This window comes from Phyllobates terribilis, unplaced genomic scaffold (genome assembly GCF_046119375.1).
Source record: "Phyllobates terribilis strain yellow unplaced genomic scaffold, ASM4611937v1 Scaffold_13__5_contigs__length_258822181, whole genome shotgun sequence".
Taxonomy (NCBI): Eukaryota; Metazoa; Chordata; class Amphibia; order Anura; family Dendrobatidae; genus Phyllobates; species Phyllobates terribilis.
In genome coordinates, this window is record NW_027362773.1 from 214761318 (window position 1) to 214775853 (window position 14536).

Below are 14536 nucleotides of genomic sequence, written 5' to 3' on the forward strand. Positions count from 1 at the left end.
ATAACAACCCGTTGACACACCTGGACACTGCAAGGCTCGGTGCTCTGGAACAGAGATGGATGGCTCGCCTGTCCAACTTTGAATTCACCATCAAATACCAGGCAGGACGCTCAAATGCCAACGCGGATGCCCTGTCTAGAATGCCGAACTTACCGGATGTAGGGGAAGATCCAGAAGATCTGGAAGAGGTTGAGCTCCCTGCGTTCCACCATCATGGGATTACCCTGTATTCCAACCGTGTGAAGGACAGGCGCTCCGCGACGTTCAATCCCTTGCCCCACTACAACTGGGCGGAGACGCAAGACAGTGATCCTGCAGTCCGCCTGGTGAAGGAAATGCTGACCCAAGCCGATGCCAGTCTGGACCCAGACGCCCCAGAGGAGACTAAGCAACTGTGGAAGGAGAAAAGTAGGCTGTTCCTCTACAGGGAGAAGTTGTGCCGGAGAATGGTTAACTCTCGAACGCATGAGTTGACCTGGCAGGTAGTGGTCCCCAGACGAGACGCGGCTATGATTCTGGAGGCGTACCACAACGGAGCAGGACATTTCGGGTGGAAGAAGCTGGAGTTCTTATTGCGTGAACGGTTCTACTGGGTAGGCATGAGAGGAGCCATCGAGAGGTGGTGCAGAGACTGTGGACCGTGCCACCTAAGAAGGAAGGACCGTGCCAGCCAGAAGACTCCCTTGCAGCCCATCATCACCCGACAGCCACTGGAACTGGTAGCCCTGGACCATGTGAAACTGGCTCCAAGCAGATCTGGGTATGTCTACGCCCTCACAATCGTAGATCATTACTCCCGGTTCCTGGTGGTGGTCCCGGTCAAGGACTTAACGGCTCAAACAGCAGCTAGAGCCTTCCAGCAGCACTTCTGCCGTCCACACGGGTACCCGGACCAAGTGCTGACAGACCAAGGGCCAGCCTTCGAAGCGGAAGTCTTCCAGGAGTTCTGCAACCTGTATGGCTGCACGAAGATAAGAACAACGCCCTATCACCCACAAACTAATGGACTCTGCGAGAAGATGAACCAGGTGGTGATAGACCTCCTGAAAACATTGCCCCTGGAAGAACGCAGTATGTGGCCTGAGAAGCTGCCTGATCTGGTGGACCTATACAACCACATCCCTGTAGGTTCTACCAACTGTACCCCGGCTTACCTAATGAGAGCGAGACCTGGTAAGCTGCCTATCGACCTGGATATGGGAGTCCTGACGCCCGAGGACACCTCGCCAGAGGCAGACTGGGATACAGGGCGGCAGCAGCAGTATCGGAAAGTGCAGGAGAGCGTGGAGCGAAGTCTGTCTCAAGCTAGAGAAAGGCAAGAGAGGGCTTATAATCAGTATGCTCCCGCTGTTCCCCTGGTACCCGGAGAGCAGGTCTTGAAGAGGAAAAGACGGCTCCACAAGTTGGACGACCAGTGGGAGAAGGACCCGTACACCGTACTGCCATCAAGCCATGAGAGCCCAAAGATTTGCGTGATCAGTAAGGATGGAGGAGAAACCACAGCCGTTGTCTCCAGAGACCACCTGAAGAAGTGTCCCGAGCAGCTGCAAAGCCCTGAAGAAGAAGATCAAGAAAACCCTCGACCCGCAGAGGAAAGGGAAGAAATGATCAGGACTGTACTCGGAGACTTCCCCCGGTCTTGGACACAAGTAAACGGTGCTGTCGTGGTACCCGTCCTCACCTTTCTCCAGCCAGCCCCGCAAGTGCCTACAGAAGAACCAGTAGAGCTGGAAGAGCAGCCGGCCCAAGAGGCAGAAGAGTCCACACCAGCAGTACAGGAGGATCAACCCTCTGCTAGTAGTGAGCCTGCTGTGCCCCTAGTGAGCCAAAGAGTGCGCAGAAAGCTGCCCAGCCTGCCCATAACACCTCCTACACCCTGTAGTGCAGGACCAGTTAGTGAGCTCCGTAGGTCCACTAGGGTTACCAGAGGCCAGATGCCCGTACGTTGGAGAATCTAAGTTGGCTAGTTGCTTTAACTATTTTATGTTTACCTGTTTTGTTGTAGCCGTTGCTAATTATGTTTTTCAGTTACAGGTTTCTTTATATGGACTGACAGGTTATGGACAGTGAGTAACCGGAACTCTGTTGTAAATATGTTTGGAGCGTAACCCAGGAATGGACTACAGACTGTTAAAGACTCGGGGCAGGACAGACCCCTACCTGGTTACGGCTCCCTGTTCTTTGGTGAAATGGACACCCTTATTGCTTCCCGGTTACGGACACGCCGTGACCATCTCATGTATTTAATTGTTATTGTTTATACCCTGTTATGTTTAGTCCGGGAGTACTAAATTTCACTAGGGGGGAATGTGGCACCCCAGGGGTCTGGTTTCCACAGTAATAGCAGTATTACGTCTGTGAGCAGGTGGGAGGTCTCCTGGGCAGGAATCCTAAGCATGCCACACCTCCTGCCCAGTCCTGGGAGGGGAAGAACTTCCCCTATATAAACTGGGGCTGAAGCAGGGTTAGAGAGAGGAGTTCCAGACAGAGACGGAGTCTGGTCTGGACACGCAGAAACAGGGACAGATAGACCTCAGGAGCTCTGTAGGAGCCAAGGAGAAGCGCCAGGGGCTGGAGCTGTGCAGAGCTCGCCCTGGGAGAAGGTACTAAAACCGGACACAGGAGTCCGAGGCTGTGGGGACTAAGATATACCCAGCAGCAGAATCCATCCGGCAGGGGATTCCAGGTCCTCTGGCCATAAAAGCCCGGAGGCTCAGTCACAACGAAGGGACCAGCACCGCCATCCCGGAGCGGAGGCTAACAGGAGGCCCCAGGTCACCAGCCATACGGGTGAGCACCACACGGTATACCCAGGGACGTGGGCTACTTGTAACCGCCGAAAGCAGGGTAGCCAGGAAGGGTACAGACTAACGGGAAGGCCTACAACTCCACCTGGCCAGGGGAACTCCGGCTTACTCGCAGACTAACCAGGCCCCAACTACTAGCCAGTACTCCCGGGGGAATTTGCCTTGTACCATCAGTAAAGACCCTGAACTGTACCCTCGCGTTTCCGTGCTTCCTTGTCGCACCGTTAGTGCTGGGACATCCACACCATCACTCCCAACATCATCCACATCCGCTGCCCTGAGGCCATACCTCTCCCGTTGGGGGTTATATCAACATTGCTGCACACCTATACCACCGGCCTCAGCGGTCTGCCCTGCAGCGGCGGTTTCATAACCGCATTCAACGGGTGGCGTAGTCGGACACTAACACCATCATACCAATAACCGCCACTTAGTTTGACCACCCTGGGCGCGGACCGGGTCACCGCCACACGAAGACTACTACCCCCATCGGATCCGGCTCCGGGTATCCACCACGCGCACGCGCGCCGCACTACAGCACTGGCCCAGGGGGTGAGTCAGTAGCTGTTATCAGTCATTGTACAGGAGGGAAAGGAGGTGAGCTGTGACATCACCTATTGTAAATGGTGGATCCTGTGTTTTCTACTGCATATAGAGGTGTTATCAGTCATTGTACATGAGGAGGAGCAGGAGGTGAGTTGTGACATCACCTATTGTGAATGGTGGATCCTGTGTTATCTACTGTATATAGAGTTGTTATCAGTCATTGTACAAGAGGGGGAGGTGAGCTGTGATATCATCTATTGTGAATGGTGGATCCTGTGTTATCTACTGTATATAGAGGTGTTATCAGTCATTGTACAGGAGGAGGAGGTGAGCTGTGACATCACCTATTGTAAATGGTGGATCCTGTGTTATATACTGTATATAGAGGTGTTATCAGTCATTGTACAGGAGGAGGAGGAGGTGAGCTGTGACATCACCTATTGTAAATGGTGGATCCTGTGTTATATACTGTATATAGAGGTGTTATCAGTCATTGTACAGGAGGAGGAGGTGAGCTGTGACATCACCTATTGTGAATGGTGGATCCTGTGTTATCTACTGTATATAGAGGTGTTATCAGTCATTGCACAGGATGTGGAGGTGAGCTGTGATATCACCAATTGTAAATGGTGGATCCTGTGTTATCTACTGTATATAGAGGTGTTGTCAGTCATTGTAAAGGAGGAGGAGGAGGTGAGCTGTGACATCACCTATTGTAAATGGTGGATCCTGTGTTATCAACTGTATATAGAGGTGTTATCAGTCATTGTACAAGAGGGGGAGGAGGTGAACTGTGACATCAGCTATTGTGAATGGTGGATACTGTGTCATCTACTGTATATAGGGGTGTCATCAGTCATTGTACAGGAGGAGGAGGTGAGCTGTGACATCATCTATTGTAAATGGTGGATCCTGTGTGATATACTGTATATAGAGGTGTTATCAGTCATTGTACAGGAGGGGGAGGACGTGAGCTGTGATATCACCTATTGTGAATGGTGGATCCTGTGTTTCCTACTGTATATAGAGGTGTTATCAGTCATTACACAGGATGTGGAGGTGAGCTGTGACATCACCAATTGTAAATGGTGGATCCTATGTTATCTACTATATATAGAGGTGTTGTCAGTCATTGTACAGGAGGGAGAGGAGGTGAGCTGTGACATCACCTATTGTAATTGGTGGATCCTTTGTTATCTACTGTATATAGAGGTGTTATCAGTCATTGTACAGGAGGAGGAGGTGAGCTGTGACATCACCTATTGTAAATGGTGGATCCTGTGTTATATACTGTATATAGAGGTGTTATCAGTCATTTTACTGGAGGAGGAGGTGAGCTGTGACATCACCTATTGTAAATGGTGGATCCTGTGTTATCTACTATATATAGAGGTGTTATCAGTCATTGTACAAGAGGAGGAGGAGGTGAGTTGTGACATAACCTATTTTGAATGGTGGATCCTGTGTTATCTACTGTATATAGTGGTGTTTTCAATCATTGAACAGGAGGAGGAGGTGAGCTGTGACTTCACCTATTGTGAAATGTGGATCCTGTGTTATATACTGTATACAGAGATGTTATCAGTCATTATACAGGAGGAGGAGGTGAGCTGTGACATCACCTATTGTGAATGGTGGATCCTGTGTTATCTACTGTATATACAGGTGTTATCAGTCATTGTACAGGAGGAGGAGGTGAGCTGTGACATCACCTATTGGGAATGGTGGATCCTGTGTTATATAATGTATGTAGAGGTGTTATCAGTCATTGTACAGGAGGAGGAGGAGGTGAGCTGTGACATCACCTATTGTGAATGGTGGATCCTGTGTTATCTACTTTATATAGAGGTGTTTTCAGTCATTATATAGGAGGAGGAGGTGAGCTGTGACATCACTTATTGTGAATGGTAGATCCTGTGTTATCTACTGTATATAGAGGTGTTATTAGTCATTGTACAGGAGGAGGAGGTCAGCTGTGACATCACCTATTGTGAATGGTGGATCCTGTGTTATATACTATATATAGAGGTGTTATCAGTCATTGCACAGGATGTGAAGGAGGTGAGCTGTGACATCACCTATTGTGAATGGTGGATCCTGTGTTATCCACTGTATATAGAGGTGTTATCAGTCATTGTACAGGAGAAGGACGAGGTGAGCTGTGACATCACCTATTGTAAATGGTGGATCCTGTGTTATATACTGTATATAGAGGTGATATCAGTCATTGTACAGGAGGAGGAGGAGGAGGGGAGCTGTGACATCACCTGTTGTGAATCGTGGATCCTGTGTTATCTACTGTATATAGAGGAGTTATCAGTCATTGTACAAGTGGAGGAGGAGGTGAGCTGTGACATCACCTATTGTGAATGGTGGATCCTGTGTTATCTACTGTATATAGAGGAGTTATCAGTCATTGTACAGGAGGAGGAGGTGAGCTGTGACCTCACCTATTGTAAATGGTGGATCCTGTATTATATACTGTATATAGAGGAGTTATCAGTCATTGTACAAGAGGAGGAGGAAGTGAGCTGTGACATCACCTATTGTAAATGGTGGATCCTGTCTTATATACTGTATATAGAGGTGTTATCAGTCATTATATATTAGGAGGAGGTGAGCTGTGATATCACCTATTGTGAAAGGTGGATCCTGTGTTATCTGCTATATATAGAGGTGTTATCAGTCATTATACAGGAGGAGGAGGTGAGCTGTGACATCACCTATTGTAAATGATGGATCCTGTGTTATATACTGTATATAGTAGCTGTTATCAGTCATTGTACTGGAGGAGGAGGAGATGAGCTGTGACATCACCTATTGTGAATGTTGGATCCTGTGTTATCTACTGTATATAGAGGTGTTATCAGTCATATTACAGGAGGAGGAGGAGGTGAGCTGTGATATCACCTATTGTAAATGGTGGATCCTGTGTTATATACTGTATATAGAGGTGTTATCAATCATTGTACAGGAGGAGGAGGTGAGCTGTGACATCACCTATTGTGAATGGTGGATCCTGTGCTATCTACTGTATATAGAGGTGTTATCAGTCATTGCACAGGATGTGGAGGTGAGTTGTGATATCACCAATTGTAAATGGTGGATCCTGTGTTCTGTACTGTATATAGAGGTGTTGTCAGTCATTGTACAGGAGGGGGAGGAGGTGAGCTGTGACATCAACTATTGTAAATGGTGGATCCTCTATTATCAACTGTATATAGAGGTGTTATCAGTCATTGTACAGGAGGAGGAGGTGAGCTGTGATATCTATTGTAAATGGTGGATCCTGTGTGATATACTGTATATAGAGGTGTTATCAGTCATTGTACAGGAGGAGGAGGTGAGTTGTGACATCACCTATTGTGAATGGCAGATCCTGTGTTATCTACTGTATATAGAGGTGTTGTCAGTCATCGTACAGGAGGAGGAGGAGGTGAGCTGAGACATCACCTATTGTGAATGCTGGATCCTGTGTTATATACTGTATATAGAGGTGTTATCCGTCATTGTGCAGGAGGAGGAGGTGAGCTGTGACATCACCTATTGTGAATGGTGGATCCTGTGTTATCTACTATATATAGAGGTGTTATCAGTCATTGTACAGGAGGGGGAGGAGGTGAGCTGTGATATCACCTATTGTGAATGGTGGATCCTGTGTTATCTACTGTATATAGAGGTGTTATCAGTCATTGCACAGGATGTGGAGGTGAGCTGTGATATCACCAATTGTAAATGTTGGATCCTGTGTTATCTACTGTATATAGAGGTGTTGTCAGTCATTGTACAGGAGGGGGAGGAGGTGAGCTGTGACATCACCTATTGTAATTGGTGGATTCTTTGTTATCTACTGTATATAGAGGTGTTATCGGTCATTGTGCAGGAGGAGGAGGTGAGCTGTGATATCAGCTATTGTAATTGGTGGATCCTGTGTTATATACTGTATATAGAGGTGTTATCAGTCATTGTACAGGAGGAGGAGGTGAGCTGTGACATCACCTATTGTAAATGGTGGATCCTGTGTTATATACTGTATATGGAGGTGTTATCAGTCATTGTACTGGAGGAGGAGGTGAGCTGTGACATCACCTATTGTAAATGGTGGATCCTGTGTTATCTAATGTATATAGAGGTGTTATCAGTCATTGTACGGGAGGAGGAGGAGGTGCGTTGACATCACCTCTTGTAAATGGTGGATCCTGTGTTATATACTGTATATAGAGGTGTTATCAGTCATTGTACAGGAGGAGGAGGTGAGCTGTGACATCACCTATTGTAAATGGTGGATCCTGTGTTATATTCTGTATATAGAGGTGTTATATCAGTCATTGTGCATGAGGAGGAGGAGGAGGTGAGCTGTGACATCACCTATTGTGAATGGTGGATCCTGTGTTATCTACTGTATACAGTGGTGTTTTCAGTCATTGTACAGGAGGAGGAGGTGAGCTGTGACATCACCTATTGTGAATGGTGGATCCTGTGTAATCTACTCTATATAGAGGTGTTGTCAGTAGTGTTGAGCGAGCACTAAAATGCTCGGGTGCTCGAAGCTCGGGCCGAGCTCACTGTGATACTCGGGTGCTCGACCCGAGCAACGAGCCCAATGTTAGTCTATGGGAGACCCGAACATTTTTGCGGCGGCTCCCCCAGCAGTCTGTAGAAAGCCTAAAAAGTGCCCAAAACGATAGTGACAGTGCTCAAATGACATGGGGACAGCATGGGGATCGCCCCTGGAAGCATTTCTGACCCCCAGGTCACTGCTGTCAACAACGTGGTTAGAGGTATTTAGCCACTTTTACAGGCTCACAATAAAACGTTCAAAAACGAAACTGAAAGTGCATTCCTGTGAAATATGTTAACCCCTTAACGACCATGGGTCTTTCTGTTTTTGTGTTTTCCTTTTTTGCTCCCCTTCTTCCCAGAGCCAGAACTTTTTAATTTTTCGGTCAATATGGCCATGTGAGGGCTTATTTTTTGCGGGACGAGTTGGACTTTTAAACACCATCACTGGTTTTACCATATCATGTGCTGGAAAATGGGAAAAAAATTCCAAGTGCAGTGAAACTGCAAAAAAAATGCAATTCCACAGTTGTTTTTTGGGTCCTTTTTTTACCACGTTCACAGATTGCTAAAACTGACCTGCCATCATTATTTTCCAGGTCGTTACGAGTTCATAGACACCAAATATGTATAGGTTCTTTTTTATTTAAGTGGTGAAAAAAAAATCCAAAGCTTGCTAAAAAAACAAAAAAAAAATTACGCCATTTTCCGAGACCCTTAGCTTCTCCATTTTTCGGGATCTGGGGCTTGGTGGGGGCTTATTTTTTGCGTGCCGGGCTGACGTTTTTATTGATACCATTTTGGGGTAGATCCGATGTTTTGATCGCCCGTTATTGCTTTTTATTGCAAAGTTGTAGCGACCAAAAAAACTTAATTCTGGCGTTTAAAATTTTTTTCTCGTTACGCCGTTTACTGATTGTATTAATTCTTCTTTTATATTGATAGATCGGGCGATTCTGAACGCGGCGATACCAAATATGTGTATGTGTTTTTTTTTTATATATATATATATTTTATTTTGAATGGGGCGAAAGGGGGGTGACTTAAACTTTTATATATTTTTTATTTTTTTAATATTTTTAAAAACTTTTTTTTTACACTTTCTGCTTGCTTCTATAGTCTCCAGAGGAGACTAGAAGCAGCAGTTGTCTGATTGCTTCTACTGCATACAAGCGGTGAGCAGATCGCTTGTATGCAGGAGAAATGCTCACTTACTATGAGCGCTGACCACTAGGTGGCGCTCATAGCAATTGAGACATGACAACCACAGGCGTCTGCTGCAGACCCTGAGTTGTCATGCCCACCCATTGGTGACCCGCGATCACATGACGGGGTCACTGTGGGCGGGGCTTAGGACTCCCGGAAGCGCGAGTTAAATGCCACTGTCAGAGATTTAACATGTTAACAGCCGCGGGTGGATTGCGATTCCAATAATCAGCTGACATGTGCTCGCTTCAGTGCGGGCTCACCGCCGGAGCCCCCGCTGAACCGGCCTTCCCGACCTGGTGCGTACTATTACTGACCAGGTCGGAAAGGGGTTAAGGAACATCCTTTCCAGGGTAAAGACTTGTGTATAAGGTAAAATAAATAACCAAAAACAAAAATACTCCTCCACACCTTGGGCTATGTTCACAAGTAGCATTTTTTATGCGTTTTTGCACGTTTGTATTGCTTTCAACCGTGACAAATGCATTCACCGGGAAATGTCATTTTAACATTTTACAACCTTATCTGGCCATGTGCTGTGTGACACATGCATACAGTGCTAAAAAAAAATGGGAACAGCATGGGGAAGACCCCTGGAAGCATCTCTGACACCCAGGTCACTGCCTAAAAGTGTGCCCATCAGAAGTGATCCTTGCCGCATCAGAAGATGCAGACTTGCAACTATCCCCGTGCAAGTCCTTGTCCCAGGGCAGTGTTCAATTGTACCTCCCCCATAACTTGCAATACAAGCGCAAGTATGCAGCCTGCCACCCACCCACCCCCGGGCTGCAATACCATACTGCTAGCTTGCTTGCACTTGAAATTGGGCCTTTTAGGCATGTGGAGGTGGAATCTGGCCACCACGTCATGGCTGCGTCGGTAGCCTGGTATCCATACTCAGTCCCCTGCCGCCCGGCGGCCGGGTGTCCACGCTTGGTCCCCAGCCGCCAGGGGGCAGCCGGGTGTCCATACTCGGTCCCCAGCCGCCCCGCGGCCGGGTGCCCACACGCAGTCACCAGCCGCGTGGGGGTGGCCGGGTGTCCATAAACGGTCCCCAGCCGCCCCTATTTGTCCCGGTGTGCCTTATACACAAGCGCGCATGCCAAAACATTACCTGTGCCCTCCCCAGTGCATTTAGTGGGAAGGACAGCCTAACCACAAACACGTGGACAAGTGAATGTGGCCAGGAATGGTCCATCTCACTGACGCCTTCACACTGGGTTAATATTGTGGAAGCCGGGACACAGTTGGACACTGGGATGCAACATGTCCTCCAGACATAGAGGATTGCGGGTCCTGGGTCAATCAGGCTTCAACACAAAGTTCAGAAGGTAGACAGCAGCAGTGGTCGGCCTCCTACACAACGAGTAAATTATTCATGATCATGAGGCCATCCACCTCCTTAGCTTTCTGTTCCTTGGAATGCAAGCGCATGTATGTAGTAGCAGCTAGGCCTGAGGTGGTCAGCGTTTTGGCGCATATTCTACCTCCTTCGAGGATTGCTGGATGTTTTCCTGCTACTATCCCAGTTCTATGACTCCCGTTAAAACAAAGCTTCAGGTGATGAATGATGGATGAGGTGGTGGCAAAGGAGAAAGAGCAGGAGGAACAGGGACCATTCACATCAATATCAGGCCAGTCAACCAGATATGTCTTGTAGGATATGTTTCTGTACCAAAAGGAGCAGTTCAGCTACACAGTTATAGGGCATACAGTGAATGCAATGCCTACCAAAAATTTCAAGGCACTCCAATACCCCTTGGAAGTGACATGGAGGTCAGAGGGCCTTAACTAAACCGTTTTTTCCATTTATAGCAACTGGGTCTCCTGTACACTGTTGGCCTAAGCAGGGAATGGAAGGTTTTCCAAAAATTATTAGGCACTGCAATGCCCCTTGAAACAGACGTGGATTACAGCGTATTAAAAACTTTCTAACCATTATTGGGGAGTGGGTCTCCCTTAGTGTTCGCCTATGCATTGAAAAGCAAAAGCTGACAAAAATTAGGAGGAAATGCAATGCCCGTTGCAAGAGTCGTGGAGGTTAGAGGTAATTAAAAACAACATGTCAATGCCCCTTGGAAGAGCTGTGGAGTTCAGAGTGGTTTAACAAGACAGTTTTAATGCCCCTTAGAAGAGACGTGGAGTTCAGAGTGGTTTAACAAGACAGTTTTAATGCCCCTTGGAAGAGATGTGGAGGTCACAGTAGCTTAACAAGATGGTTTTAATGCCCCTTGGAAGAGATGTGGAGTTCAAAGTGGTTTAACAAGGCAGTTTTAATGCCCCTTGGAAGAGTAGTGGAGGTTACAGTGGAATAAAAAGACAATATCAATGCCCCGTGGAAGAGACGAGGAGGTCACAGTAGCTTAACAAGATGGTTTTAATGCCCCTTGGAAGAGACGTGGAGTTCAGAGTGGTTTAACAAGACAGTTTTAATGCCCCTTGGAAGAGTGGTGGAGGTTACAGTGGAATAAAAAGATAATATCAATGCCCCGTGGAAGAGACGTGGAGGTCACAGTAGCTTAACAAGACGGTTTTAATGCCCCTTGGAAGAGTGGTGGAGGTCGCAGTGGAATAAAAAGACAATATCAATGCCCTGTGGAAGAGACGTGGAGGTCACAGTAGCTTAACAAGACGCTTTTAATGCCCCTTGGAAGAGTGGTGGAGGACGCAGTGGAATAAAAAGACAATATTAACGACCCTTGGAAGAGACGTGGAGGTCACAGTAGCTTAACAAGACGATTTTAATGCCCCTTACAAGAGCCATGCAGTACAGCATATTAAAAACATTATTCCCATTATTGGGGAGTGGGTCTCCCATAGTCTTTGCCTATGCCTTCCAAGCAAAAGCTGCCAAAAATTCGGAAGGGGGAACTTGCAATGTCCCTTCCAAGAGCCATGCAGTACAGCATATTAAAAACATTATTCCCATTATTGGGGAGTGGGTCTCCCATAGTCTTTGCCTATGCCTTCCAAGCAAAAGCTGCCAAAAATTAGGACAGAGGAACTTGCAATGCTGGCAACATGGACCACGGTCACCCTGGTGGTATAGTGGTCGTGGAGGCTGAGGATAAGGAGAAGAGCAAAAACAGCCGAAATGAGGAAGCGTATACCCATGTGTGGGAGTGAAGCGATGCATGGGAATACACCTCCTGAAATAACACAGTGGATTTGACTTTATGTTACTCTGCTGTCATTTGGTGGTGATGAGAAGTCTGGCCCAATCTTGCCCTTGTTCATTTTGATAAGGGTCAGCTTGTCAGCATTGTCAGTTGACAGGCGAGTGCGCTTATCAGTTATAATTCCCCCAGCGGCACTAAAAACACGCTCCGATAACACGCTAGCGGCAGGGCAGGCCAAGACCTCCAAGGCGTACAGAGCGAGTTCATTCCAAGTGTCCAGCTTGGATACCCAATAATTAAAAGGCACAGAGGAATCACGGAGGACGCTGGTACGATCGGCAAGGTACTCCCTCAACATCTTTTGAAACTTTCCACTCCTTGTGAGAGTACCCCGCGCCTCAGGGCCTGTAAGCTGGGCGGGTGTCAGAAAACTGTCCCAGAACGTTGACAGTGTTCCCCTGCCTCTGCTGGATTGGAGTTGCATCTCTCTCGCCTGTATGCCTTGGTTGGGCAACAAACTGTGACCTCTGCCGCTAGCGTGTTCAGATGGGAATTTTTTTAAGAGTTCTGCAGCAAGGGCCTTCTGGTATTGCCCCATTTTTGTAGACCTCTCCACCTCAGGAATAAGAGAGTGAAAGTTCTCCTTGTAGCGGGGGTCTACAAGTGTCACCAACCAGTAATGACTGTCACCCAACATTCTGACAACGCGAGGGTCACGGTTAAGGCAGCGTAACATAAAGTCAGCCATGCGTGCCAGACTGGTAACGGGCAAGATTTCCGTGTCCTCACCAAGATGACGACTGACCATGCTCTCCTCCTCCTCCTCCTCTTCCTCCTCCCCCCTGTCCTCAGGCCACCCACGCTGAACCGACGGTATGACACTTGTACAGGTACTACCGTCTACAATGCATGATAGCAGCTCCTGTTCTTCCTCCTCCTCCTCCTCCTCCTCCTCTCCCTCATTGTCCCCCAATGCACGTTGGGATGAGATGAGGCTGGTCTGTGTGTAATCGCCCGCTACGGCTTCTTGATCCATCTCATCATACTCTGGCTGCAATGCCTCCTCTTTAATTCTCTGCAGAGAGCTTTGCAAAAGACAGACAAGTAGGATGCTGACACTAATGATGGCGTCATCGCCACTCACCATCTTGGTGGCCTCCTCAAAGTTTGTCAGGATGGTACATATGTCAGACATCCAGGTCCACTCCTGAGGTCTTATGTGTGGAGTCTGACCTGAATATCGACGGCCTTGTTGCAGCTGGTACTCCACAACTGCTCTCTTCTGCTCACAAATCCTTTGCAACATGTGGAGGGTAGAGTTCCAATGTGTGGGGACATCACACACCAGTCGGTGTGCCGGAAGCTGCAAACGCTGCTGCAACACAGCAAGGGCGGCGGAAGCTGTAGCCGACTTGCGAAAATGAGATGACAGGCGGCATACTTTCACGAGCAGATCTGGCAACTCAGGGTACGATTTAAGAAACCGCTGAACCACGAGGTTAAGCACATGAGCCACGCATGGTACGTATGTGATCTCACCTCGCCTCAGAGCCGCCACCAGGTTACAGCCATTGTCACACGCGACCATGCCGGGATGTAGGTTCAGCGGTCTCAGCCACAGATCTGCCTGCTCTTTCACAGCTGTCCACAACTCACAAGCAGTGTGAGGTTTATCACCTAAGCTTATGAGTTTCAGCACAGCCTGTTGCCGCTTGGCGGAGGCAGTACTGCAATGCTCCCAGCTTGTAACTGATGTGGTGATATCTGAGATGGAGGCTGAACATGAGGAGGAGGAGGAGGATGCGCAGGAGCTGTACACTGTGGGGGCAACTCTGACTGACATAGGGCCCGCAATCCTCGGTGTGGGGAGGATGTGTTCCGTCCCAAGGTCCGACTGGGTCCCGGCTTCCACTATGTTTACCCAGTGTGCCGTCAGATAGATGTACCGTCCCTGGCCACAAGCACTTGTCCACGTGTCCGTTGTCAGGTGGACTCTCCCAGTAACTGCGTTGTTGAGGGCACGGCAGATGCTTTGGGACACGTGCTTGTGTAGTGCGGGGATGGCACACCGGGCAAAATAGTGTCGGCTGGGGACCGAGTACCGAGGGACGGCCACCGCCATAAGATTGCGGAAGGATTCCGTCTCCACCAGCCTAAAAGGCAGCATTTCCAATGCAAGCAGTCGTGAAATGTGCGAATTTAGGACTGTGGCCTGTGGGGCGTTAGCTGCGAATTTCCGCTTTCGTTCAAAGGTCTGAGATATGGACAATTGAACGCTGCGGTGGGACGTGGACGTGG